Genomic DNA, 13,222 nt, shown 5'->3' on the forward strand with positions numbered 1-13,222 from the left:
ATGTAGATTAGGTGATGGAGGTTATAAAGGGGCATATACAAACAATATCTCTTTAGAGTTTTTTTGAAAGTCCCTCTGAAAATATGTTAAACATTTTCTTTGACCAAGCCAAGAAAATTGCAGATCTGACATGACAATAAACTGATAACAAGATTTTGCCTTGGATTACTTTTTTTTTCTCCAAGCATAGAAACGTCCATTTTCCTCTTCATTTGTGTGACTTTCTGTAGTAATTAAGATATTAGAGGCCAGAATGTCAGCCTAAACTACAGAAAATATTAAACTGCAAAATATCGGTTTCATTACACTGAAAAATGTTTTATTTCAACAAGTACTTTAATAAATACATTTCACTTTCCTTTAAATAATGTAATTCTAAATATTCAATTCAAAAGTTCACATTTAAGTAACATATTTTATAAAGATAACAAAACATTCTACATTTTAGGACTGATCTTACTCTGTTTTTTGGTATTTTTAGGACTATAATATAGGACTTTTTATATAATTAACTGTTTTAAATATTCTTTCACCATCAGTAGTTTTTAGAAAAGAAATGTCAAACTAGTGGTCATATTTATTACAATGGAAAACACTTGCTTAAAAAAAAAAAAAAAAAAGTGTGCAAAATAGTATGAACTTTCGGCTGTGACAATAAGGCAAGGATGAGGTATGTGAGAGGAGATTAATGAATGTGTCCAGAAAGCAATGAGAAAGAATGACTTTAAAAATCTCTTTTTCCATGTGGTAGTGTGTCCTGTTGAAGTTATGATTAGCATCTTAACCTTACTGAAATTAATAACAAAGGTTTTATCAAATCAAATGGAGAATAGTTTTCAGCCTAATTGTGATGTCCTAATGTCTATACAATTGGCACAGGCTACTGCCTTTGCAATATGAGAGCCTTTCCCATTAGTGGAATTCATTGTAGACTAAAGTCTTCATATATAATATCCTGGGACCAAAAGTAGCCCAACTGTATCAGCACACTGCTGTATCTGAATTTTGAATCCATGGTGGGAGTGCTATGCCAAATCATATGGCCTTTTTGTCTTAAACAGAAGCTAAAAAGAAGCTAAATGCATTGCACTCCACTCCAATACTCAGTTTAGTCATGCCTTACGTGTGAACTCTTAAGTACTACATTCATCATATTAGGACATTTCATAAATATCAAGTAACATACATGGCTCTTTGCAAACTCCTAAAATCTCTGTTGTATGCAGTTATAAAGACTGACCATGCTAGTATGTTTTGGCAAATACCTCACTCAAAAATAGCTTAAATGAATCACAGAATTACAAAATGTTTGAGTATGGAAAGGACTTTTGGAGATCATCTAGTTCAACCCCTTTGCTCAAATCAGGACTGGCTGGAACAGGTTGCTCAGGTCTGCATCCAGTTGACCTTTGAATATCTCCAAGGATGGAGACTCCTCAATCTCACTGGGCAACCTGTTCCAGTGCTCAGTCACCCTTAAAGTAGATATATACATATTTCTTAATGTTTAAATGTAATTTCCTCTATTTAAATTTGTGCCATTGCCTCTTGTCTTCTCCAGGCTAAAGAATCCCATATCTCTCAGCTCTCTTAACATGTCTCTCTTCTCATATGAAAGACACTCCAGTCCTTTAGACATCTTAGTGTCCCTCTGCTGGACTTGTTCCATTATGTCAATATCCTTCCAGCACTGGGCACAGCACTCTAGATGTGTCACACATGGTCTGAATAGATGGGAAGGATCACCTCCTCTGACCTGCTATCAGTGCTCCTGGGCCTAATGAAACCTGGGATGCTTTTTGCCTTTACTTCAAGATCCTATATTCAACTTGGTGTCTGCCAGGTCCTTCTCTGCAAAGCTGCTTTCCAGCCAGTTGTGCCCCAGCCTGTGTTGGTGCATGAGGCTATTCCTCCCCACATGCAGGACTTTGCACTTCCATTTATTCAATTTAACAAGGTTCCTGACAGTCCACTTCTCCAGACTCTCAAAGTCCCTCTGAATGTCAGCACAACCATCTGGTCTATCAACTGCTCTTCCCAGTTTTGTATCATCTGCAAACCTGTTTTTATAGATTGTCCCACCATTTACGTCAATAATGAAGATGTCAAATAGGATTGAATCCAGTACTGACTGTTGAGGTGCATCACTAGTGAGTGGACGCTGTCTCCCAACTGTTCACAGTGCTTTGAGGCAGGCAGTTCTGCCAGTTTTCCATCCACCTCACTGTTCACTATCTAGTTCATACTTCTTCAGTTTGTCCGTGAGTGTGTTATACAAAACAGTATCAAAACCTGGCTGAAGTCGAGATAAATATCTACTACTCTACCCTCATACAATAAACTAATTATTTTGTTATAGAATGCTACCAGGTTGGTAAAGCATGATTTTTTTTTTTTTAAATCTATTTATTTATTTTAATATATACTAAATACTCTAAATTACCTTATTGTCCTTACTGTATCTGGAAATCATTTCCAGGAATATTAACTCGATTGTTTTCTCAGGGACCAGGGTAAGGTTTATTGACCTTCCCCTCCTTCGTTTCCTGAAGCTAGGAGTGAAGAAAAGAATTTGGGTTGAGGATTTTGGAATGAGAATAAACTATTATCCCCAATGCTACAGTATATTTCAAGACAAAAAGCAGCATTGTAACTAAACCTGAAACTTCTGCTTATCTTTTTCAACTGTAAAATGTTATTTATTTCAGATGAATAATTTGAGTCAACATAAATATCAACATGTATAACCTACTATTTCTAATCTCTCAGATTGCAAAAAATAATCCATAGAATTTAAAATACTTGCATTATGTAAGCAAATATACTTTTTTTTCTCTTGAAGACTATAACAGTCATTTAATTTAGTGTCATCACAAATAGCTTAGCCTTATGATATTACTGAATTCTTTCTTTAAAGATGACATTTTCTAGAAGAACATGCCTTGCAGATAGAGAAGATTTATATGTCCTGTAGAACTGTTGCCTTATAGCAACAATGACTATTATTTCTAACTAATGCTCTGATAATGAAGAAAAAGGCGAACATTATAAGATAATATATACAAATGGAAACAAAATACAGACTCATTTGTACCCTTCTGACAGCAAACAAGAGCCAGGGAACAATAGCAAGACAATCCAGGGTCTAAGGAACATCCCTCCAAGAGTTTAATCTCATCCAGCTTTAGACATGTAAAAGGATAGCAAATTATCTAGGCTTTCTCTAGATCTAGGGGAAAAAAATAAATATATATATGTATCATATGTATATATATGTAGCATTGTCTCTTTCACAGACATATCTGTTTTGGAGTGGACTCAATCACATTCTAACTAAAATTAAAAGGTATGAATCTCACCCCTCTTTTGCAGCTTCGGGGAATCATTTGGTATTTCTTTATATTAAATTTAGAGATATATGGTCAGGATAACATATTTTTTCTCAAAAGATCAGGGAAAATATGTTAAAATGTATGACATTTTAATATAAATATAGTGCATCCAAGATGAAATGAGAGCTGCTGTTAGCAGAATCCTGCATAAAGCATTCAATATGCGCCAGCAGATCCAAATGCAGGAACAGGACCAAAATTAATACCAGAGGTTGTGATGGTACCAGCTGTGCTTTCAACACTTTTATATTTACACACAAGCAAGATGAGTGAATTACAAAGGCGAAAAATAAACCGTTACATTAATAACAGGCTACAAAGCACTCAGACTGCCTAAGGAAATATGCAGTTGATGGATGATGTAGATTTCTGATGACAGATGAATTGTCTACATTTCCATTCTAGATTATGTTTCCTAGGTAAATGAATACTGTCATTGATTTGTCTCATCAATCCTGTCAGTTTGATGAAACTGGCCACAGCAGGAACTTATTTGGTGAAATTTTAAAAATATACCTGAAGCTAGTTGTACTCTCAGATATATAACTCCCTCTGAATTCTGCCCTAGTTGCTCTTGTGTTTTTCAGGAATTAACTTTGCCAAGAATAAGATATTTTACAGATATTCTATAAAGATATTAGTTAATTTATCTGTGCATTTTTTTTATCTTTTCAGTGTGTGATATAATAAGAAGCAAAATAAAAAATAAGTCATCAAAACCAGACTAGGCAGTGGATAAATCTCCCAATCCAATCTATCTATCTATGGATCCAAGCTGATCCAATGTGATCAACTGAAGCCCTGAGATGGCACTCCTTAAACACAGAGACAGCTCTGTTTTATTATTCAAAATGCAAGCAAATACACTGGGGAATGCTGTTTGTGAGACAGCTTTCATAACTACCCCCGTAACACAAAGAAATTCAAAAATTCAAGCACTTTGTATTTGGAAAGGGTATTTCTAAGCAATTAATCCAGATGTGTCATTGCAGTGTTTAACCAGTCTCTTTGCTAGGTAGGTATGTTTTGTTTAAAAATTCATTATTTCTAGGCTTTTTTACAATTTCTTTAAAGTCGATTTTTAATCATTTTTCAGGATCAGTAAAGAGCTGTTATCTGTCCCAAAACAAACTTTGTGTTGCCTTCATTAACTTCTCAGATCCTTCTTCCCCTCATTAACAGCATCTGTTTCCCTTTTGTATTTTTTCTGCTGAAAGTCATCTTCCTCGCTCCCAAAGTTTCAGCAGGTAAATCAACACAAACCAGGGGATCAGACAAGCTGGAAAGAGAGGAGGAAACCGTAGCATGAGAAGATTCTTCTGAAGCTTCAGTACATTATCACTGTTAGTCCAGAATGTCTTCAGTCTCCGACATCACTCTTCCATCATTTTGGAAATGAAAATGAGCACATATTTTTCTTTTTTTTTTACCTTTTTTTTTTTTTCAATATACTCAAAAAATCTTCATGCTTTCCCAGTATTTATTTTTTTTTTTTGTGTGTGAGTCTTTTAAGAGGCAGAATGATAGAATGATGGATAAGGAGAAAAATCAAACACTGCATTATGTCATAGAGTCCTTAACAAGATGAGACCTGATGTAGACGATAATTATTGTCTGACCAATAATTATTTGACCTATGTTCCAGATGAAGCTATAAAAGAAAATGAAGCCTAAATAAATAATAATAATAATAAAACATTTTACACATTTACCATTAAATTAAAGCTCTAAATGCAACTCCTAGGACTTGGGGTCATTATATCAATACTTGATATTCTCTTGAGGAGTCACAGTTTATAAACTGAAGAATGAGACCCAAATACTGTACACAACTTTAATCTGCGGCAATTAATCTGCCTCCAGTATTTTTCATGCTCTTTAATAGAAAGCTGTATCCATATTATTTAGTTTGGATCTTTAAAGATCAGAAGCATTTCTCAGTATGATTAAACTGTGAAAAGTATTTGAAACTAATTGCTTCTGACAACTGCCATTAGACACATATTTTCAAATACATTTTTTAATTCCTTAATAGTGAGAAATGCCTGTTATCTTTTGAACTTTTGAGCAATGAGAAAAGAACACTTTTGTTTTAACTGTTTAAGCACTAGCTAAGAGAACAAATGATAAACTTCTATCAAAGGAAGCAGTACCGGACAAGCAGAATGTGCCGACTGATTGTATATGTTGGTGACAATGAGACTATGAGAAGACAGAAGAAATGACACCTATGTTTTTACAAAAAACTGTTTAAAGACTTGCTCAATACATAAGTCTAGCAATCCCATTTTTAATATTGTACATGCAAGACAAACTTTGCTGTTTTGCTACTATTTATCAATGTAATAATTCAGAATACTTTATATTCTGATGTCTCATAAAATATTTTTACACCTTTTGCCAGGTGATGCACCAAACCATAGTATGCATTATGGTAAACATGCACTATAATTAAATTACCAGATGTTATTTCTCAAATGAAGCAATCATTCATTGTATTTTCTGAAATGGAATTTCTGTACTTTGTTAATTTCTTGTGCTGAACTTGTAGAAGACTGAGTTGCACAGTTACTTTAAAACCTCCCCAAATTTACCAGCTAAGGTTTGTTGACATAAGTATAAATTATTCAAAACAAAACAAAACGAAACACAAAAGTCATCTTCTTCAAAAATTTAAATGCTTAACTAGTGAAACAAACAAACAAACAAAAACAAATATACAACAAAGAAAAAAAAAAAAAAACAAACAAACAACAAAAGGTAGAAGAAAGGGAGAATTATCATTCACATTTGAATTACATGGAATGAAGCCGAGGAAAAAAAATGTCATTATGAGACAAATAATGAAACAACCTTTCCAGATGCTTTTCTCTCTCCATTGATTCTAGATGACTTTGATTAGTTGCCTTACTTTTAGATGGCAATCATTAACTGGGGTGCATCTCATTAAGTGATTTCCCCTAAATCAGAAAGTTTCTATCTTTACCAAGTATTGGTTCAATACCTGATGCAGCCTTGCTCTTTACTCACAGGTCTTTCTCTTTACTATTTTGTCTCTAAACTGTTTCAAGTGATGAACCAATGGAGTGCCCTTCATCACAACTTCTATTGAAGCCAAATTACTCTACAGAGTGGACATTACATGAAGAGTGATAGTGCCAAAAGAATGTAAAGTGAATCCTTTTATCAATGTGCACTTTATAAGCCTAGATAAAATAAAATTAGCATCCTTGCTTCCTCATTTCCAGAGACCTTTAGTTAGGTCATAAGAATACTAATTTTCTTTGGAACAAGCAACGATAATCCTCAATGAGAAGAAATCTATTTCATTGCCAAGCTTCAGATTCTATCCAGGTTATTCAAATAAAGAAAATATTTCAAAAGGAAAGATCTCTTTCCATCCTCCGCCCAACCTTCTCATGTCATTCTTTAAGTAGCATCTGTAATGAACCAGATGGAGAGATGTATCTTGAGTCCCTATGGATTAGGATCAGCAAGAAGGCCAATAAGGCAAGCATCCTGGTGGGGGCCTGTTATAGACCGCCAAACCAGGATGAGGAGACTGATGAGGAGTTCTACAGGCAGCTGACAGAAGTTGCTCTTGTTCTTGTGGGGGACTTCAACTTCCCAGATATATCCTGGAAGCACAACACAGCCCAGAGAAAACAGTCTAGGAGGTTTCTGGAAAGCGTGGAAGATAGCTTCCTGACGCAGCTGGTTAGTGAGCCTACCAGGGGAGGTGCCCCACTAGACCTTCTGTTCACAAACAGAGAAGGACTGGTGGGAGATGTGGTGGTTGGAAACTGTCTTGGGCAGAGTGACCATGAAATGGTAGAGTTCTCCATTCTTGGAGAAGCCAGGAAGGGGACCAGTAAAGCCCCTGTATTGGACTTCCACAGGGCTGACTTTTAGCTGTTCAGGACAGTGGTTGGTAGAGTCCCTTGAGAGGCGGTTCTGAAGGGCAGAGGAGTCCAGAAAGGCTGGGCACTCTTCAAGAAGGAAATCTTAATGGCTCAGGAGCAGTTTGTCTCCACGTGCCCAAAGACGAGCTGGTATGGAAGAAGACCGGCCTGGCTGAACAGGGAATTGTGGAACTATAGGCCTGCTAGTTTGACCTCAGTGCCAGGGAAACTCATGGAGCACATTATCTTGAGTGTCATCACGCGGCACTTGCAGGGCAAGCAGGTGATCAGGCCCAGTCAGCATGGGTTTATGAAAGGCAGGTCCTGCTTGACAAACCTGATCTCCTTATATGACAAAGTAACGCGCTTGGTGGACAAGGGAAAGGTTGTGGATGTGGTCTACCTTGACTTCAGTAAGGCCTTTGACGCCATTCCCTGCACCATTCTCTGCAAGAAACTGTCTGCCTGTGGCTTGGACTGGCGTAGGCTTTGTTGGGTTAAAAACTGGCTGGATAGCCGGGCCCAAAGAGTTGTGGTGAATGGAGTCAAATCCAGTTGGAGGCTGGTCACTAGTGGCATTCCCCAGGGCTCGGTGCTGGGGCCGGTCCTCTTTAATATCTTCATCAATGATCTGGATGAGGGGATCGAGTGCACCCTCAGTAAGTTTGCAGATGACACCAAGTTAGGTGCGTGTATCGATCTGCTCGAGGGTAGGAAGGCTCTGCAGGAGGATCTGGATAGGCTGCACTGATGGGCTGAGGTCAACTGCATGAAGTTCATCAAGGCCAAGTGCTGGGTCCTGCACCTGGGGCACAACAACCCCAAGCAGTGCTACAGGCTGGGAGATGAGTGGTTGGAAAGCTGCCTGGCGGAGAAGGACCTGGGAGTATTGGTTGATAGTCAGTTGAATATAAGGCAGCAGTGTGCTCAGGTGGCCAAGAAGGCCAACAGCATCCTGGCTTGCATAAGAAACAGTGTGGCCAGCAGGTCTAGGGAAGTGATTGTTCCCCTGTACTCAGCTCTGGTGAGGCCGCACCTTGAGTACTGTGTTCAGTTTTGGGCCCCTCGCTACAAGGACATCAAGGTGCTCGAGTGAGTCCAGAGTACGGTGACAAAGCTGGTGAGGGGTCTGGAGAACAAGTCTTATGAGGAGCAGCTGATGGAGCTGGGATTGTTCAGGCTGGAGAAGAGAAGGCTCAGGGGTGACCTTATCACTCTCTATAAGTACATTAAAGGAGGCTGTAGAGAAGTGGGGGTTGGTCTATTCTCCCACATGCCTGGTTGAATTTAGTGATATAGTATAGTGGAGGACTTGTTAGTGTTAGGCCAGAGGTTGGACTCAATGATCTTGAGGTCTCTTCCAACCTAGACAATTCTGTGATTCTGTGCTTCTGTGATTACCCCCATTGTACCCCTATTTTTTATTGCTTTCTAATCCCTATATAGAAGAACATAAGTAAATGTGTATACAATGCTAGTACTGACACCAGAATCTACTTCAAACTAATTTTTATTTTTAACCTTTCATTAAATAAGTCATTAACATTTTGGATAAAAACCACTAAAATGGTTTCATCCCATGTAAATCTGAATTTACCATGTGCAGATTTGAATTTTTCAAGTATCCAGTGTCTGATCACTGATTCTAGAATATAATTTTGTTTCAGTTCAGTAGAATTTTCTATGACCATTGGAACTAATAAAGCTCAAATTATTTATTAATCTATGTCTTTTCCCATCTCATTGGATTATAATATTCACATGTTCTTTTTTCTAATATTTTTTCTAAACCTCTGAGTCATTCTCACAGGGTATTTCCACACCTGCCTTCAACCCAGCCTCTATTTCTCTTCCTTCTATATTCCTGACTGTTAAAACTTTTCTCACTTCTATGTCTTTTTTCTTTCAGAAAAGAAGATATAAAGACTTGTGGAGACGTGAACTGACTGGTCAGCTAGTATTCTGACCATCCAGCCATTGTCGCTTAGAATGAGTAACAGCCAAATTCTTTGGACTTTTCTCCATAGAAACATTAATATAACCTTTTATTTTAACCAGCTGAAGACATTTATGAAATGTGTGGTAACTGGTATCTCTGAAAATTATATGTTAGATTTGCTTGAACTTGAAAATAGGGTGAAGTGACAAAAAGATCTTAGTATCAGGCAAACCCCATTTTTAGACAATTGGACTAAAAACCAAGCAAGCAAGCAAGCAATCACAAAAATAGCTTCCCAAAACAAACCACTCACCCTGTAAAACAAACAACAACAAACCAGTTAAAAATCACCAGAATTCTCTCTTAATAAAGCAATTAACAGTCAATTTAGCAAGAAATATGCCAGGGTTTGAAAATTGTTATGTATTTAGGAGAAATAATTTTGATGCTTGCATCTTGGTTTTGGCTGGAATAGAGTTTTCTTCCCAGTAGTCAGTATGGTGCTGTGTCTTGGATTTAGGATGAAAATAATGGTGATTACACACCGATGTTTTAGCTGTTGCAGAGCAGTGCTTACAGAGAGACAAGGACTTTTCAGCTTGTCATGCTGCCTCGCCAGCAAGGAGGCTGAGGGTGCAGAAGAAGCTGAGAGGGGACAGACCCAGACTAACCAAAGGGATATTCCATATGATATGGTGTCATGCTGAACAATAAAACTGCAGGCAGTTGGCTGGGGAGAGGTTACTGGTTCTCAGAGACTGGCTGGGCATCAGTTGCATGGTGGTGAGCAATTGTATATTGCATCACTTGTTTTGTGTATTTTTTTCTTCCCCCTCCACTTTTTTTTTTTTTTTTTCTATTAAACTGCCTTTATCTCAACTCACAAGTTTTACTTGTGTTCTCCTCTTTCTCTTCCCCATCCCACTGAGAGGGAGTGGTGGATGATTGAATGGGATTGAATGGCTGTGTGGTGCTTAGCTGCCTGTCAGGTTAAACCGCTATAGTTTAATATTGACAGAATGGAGACATGAAAAAATGCAAAAGATTGATTTGAAGAAATCCAAAGATTGAATGATGGATTCCTTTAAGAATTGCATGGAATAAACCCTAAAGGGAAGAGGCACCCAAGAACGGTGGTTAATGTTCAAGGATCCTCCACTCTTGAGACTGGTCCCTCTCAAGGGGCCAGATGTCAGTCAAAAATTCCATGAGGCCTGAATAGAAGAACAAGAGCTCCTAGCCAAACTCAACATAAAAAGGAAGTATACAGAAGGTAAACATCACGGGGAAAGTCTAGAGCCAAGAAGATATACCATTGTGTAAGGGAATCTGGTCAGGAAACACATGGACCCTGATTGTATTCAATCAGGACCCTGATTGAATACATCTGCAAGTGTTGAGGCAGTTGGCTGATGTCACTTTGGGCCATTTTCAATATCACTGGAATATCCATGTAATATTGAATATTCATGAATATCCATGACTGTGAGAGGTGCTCAAGACTGGAGGAAAGCAAATGTCACTCCCTGGGGAGCTGGGAGTTGGCCTTTTCTCGCAAATAACTAGCAATAGAGAGAATGGCCTCAAGTTGTGCCGGGGAGGTTCCAGTTGGAAATTAGGTGAAATTTCTTCTCAGAAAGAGTAGTCAGGCAAAAAACAAACAAACAAACAAACAACAACAACAACAAAAAAAAACACCTTAAACATATAATATTGAAGAAAAAGCACTAAAGCACTATAACATTTTTTTCTTTTTCCAAACAGATTCCGGTTCTCATTAATATGAACTTTATCAACTACAAACATTAGTTCTGTGCATAGTTACATATGTGGTGAAAGCACAAGACAGTCTGACCTAGGGCAACATGCATTTACCTTCACCTCACTTGCAGAAGTTATTTTTGTTTGTTTCTTTTTATGTCTGTTTTAACATAGAGTCTAGAAACCTGGCATAGTATAAACTGACTTAATTAAGTTCCGTTTATGTCAGCTGCATCTGATATTGTAACAGACTCAATTTATTTACTGTGAAGTAATCACATTCAGATTTCTGGAACATAATTCACAATACGTTCTTTCCAAAGGATTTAAACTGTCACCCATCCCCTCCCCTGCCCTCCGCCCCCCACCCCAAAAAAAAAAAAAAAAAAAAAAAAAAAGATCTGATAAGAGCATAAGAGCTTTGAAGAAATGTAGCATATACTCTTTATTTATTTACCTGGAATCATCATATAATCTACAGTTGTTCTGTAGAACCACAGTCTTACAATAACTATTCATCAAAATTAGTGAATAAACCTTCACACTAGTTTGTACCAGGTGCACTGTGTTCAAAGAAAATGTCTTTTAAGGACTAAACATTATGTAGCTGTGTCAATGCTGCACCAAACCAGTATTATCTTGGTGCTTGGCAAGCAGTGTACTGAACTTAATGCTAATTTATCTTCTGTCTATTCAAAGCATGAACGTGATGAACCCATAATGAACTGAAAACAAACAAACAAATGAAAAAATCCAAAGATTTTGAATATATCCTTATTTTTAATCATTTTCTACCTAAGATAATTCCTATCCTAACTGAACCTTATCTTTTCTTTGGGTGATGATGTTCCCTCTGCTACAGAATCCATGTCTTTCTTAGGAAGCCAAACACGTAGGGAATAATATGTATTTTTTCTCTTTGCACCTCAATACTTTTATAAGAGTTTGCATCTATTTCCTCACCACACTCTGGTCTTTGTGAAGTCAAAATGATCACACATGGTCAAAAAAATCAAAGTACAACCTGATGACTTCTTCAGTGTAATTATAGAAATTAGCTAAATATTGGATGCAAAAATGAAGAAGTTGCTGCATGAACTTTATAAAAGGTAACACTAAAAAAAAGTCACTAACATTGAAGTCACTCAACCACTACTCACTTGCTGCTCAGTGCTATTGGATTTATTTAGCTGGTCACTCAGGTGCCAAGCTGGTGAAGGGTCTGGAACATAAGTACTATGAGGAGAGGCTGAGGGAACCTGGATTGTTTAGTCTGGAGAAGAGGAGGCTCAGGAGAACCCTTATTGCTCTCTACAACTACCTGAAAGGAAGTTGTGGGGAGCTGGGGGTTGGCCTCTTATTGCAGATAACCAGTGATAAGACTAGAGGGAATGGCCTGAAGTCATGCCAGGGAAGGTTCTGGTTGGAAATTAGGAGACATTTTTTCTCAGAAAGGGTAATAAGGCATTAGAATGGGTTGCTCAGAGAGGTGGTGGCTTCACCACACCTGGGGGGTTTTAAGAAGAGGTTGGACTTGATACTTAGGGACACGGTTTAGTGGGTGATATTGGTGGTAAGGGGATGGTTGGACCAGATGATTTTGTGATCTTGGAGGTTTTTTCCAACTTTAATGATTCTATGATTCTTTATCCTTCCTTCTTATTTATCCAAATAAAAGGCTTGATGCAATGTAGCATATTAGATTAAAAAAAAAAAAAAAAAAAAAAAAAAAAAAAGTGAGAAGTAATTAATTTCAATCTATTTGACCAAACAATAAAGTTCTTGCACTTTTTTTAACCTGTCTTTAACAACAGTAACCAATAGAAAGTACACACTTCTCCAATTCTTTTGTGAAACTGATAACATGTGGATCCTTTTTGCAACTTTAAATTTCTTTCACGTCTTATGTGTGCTGTCTTATCAAGTCAGCTGCACAATAGCTGTGTGAAAACATCAAATTAACTGGATTTCAAACATTCCCCAAAGCCTGCTAATCACATCCTTTATGAAGCAGTCTCTTTGTAAGCATGCCTAAATTTAATAAGTGCTCAAAATACATAGTTTTACCTGTTGAGTTATAGAATCATAGAATATCCCGAGTTGGAAGGGACCCATAAGGATCATCAAGTCCAACTCCTGACACCACACAGGTCTGCCCAAAAGTTTAGACCATGTGATACATAGAGTTTAATCAGAAAAGAGGATGGAGTAGATGGCATTAATTCAGT

The sequence above is a fragment of the Anas platyrhynchos genome, chromosome 1, assembly GCF_047663525.1.
Source record: "Anas platyrhynchos isolate ZD024472 breed Pekin duck chromosome 1, IASCAAS_PekinDuck_T2T, whole genome shotgun sequence".
In the NCBI taxonomy this organism is placed as follows: Eukaryota; Metazoa; Chordata; class Aves; order Anseriformes; family Anatidae; genus Anas; species Anas platyrhynchos.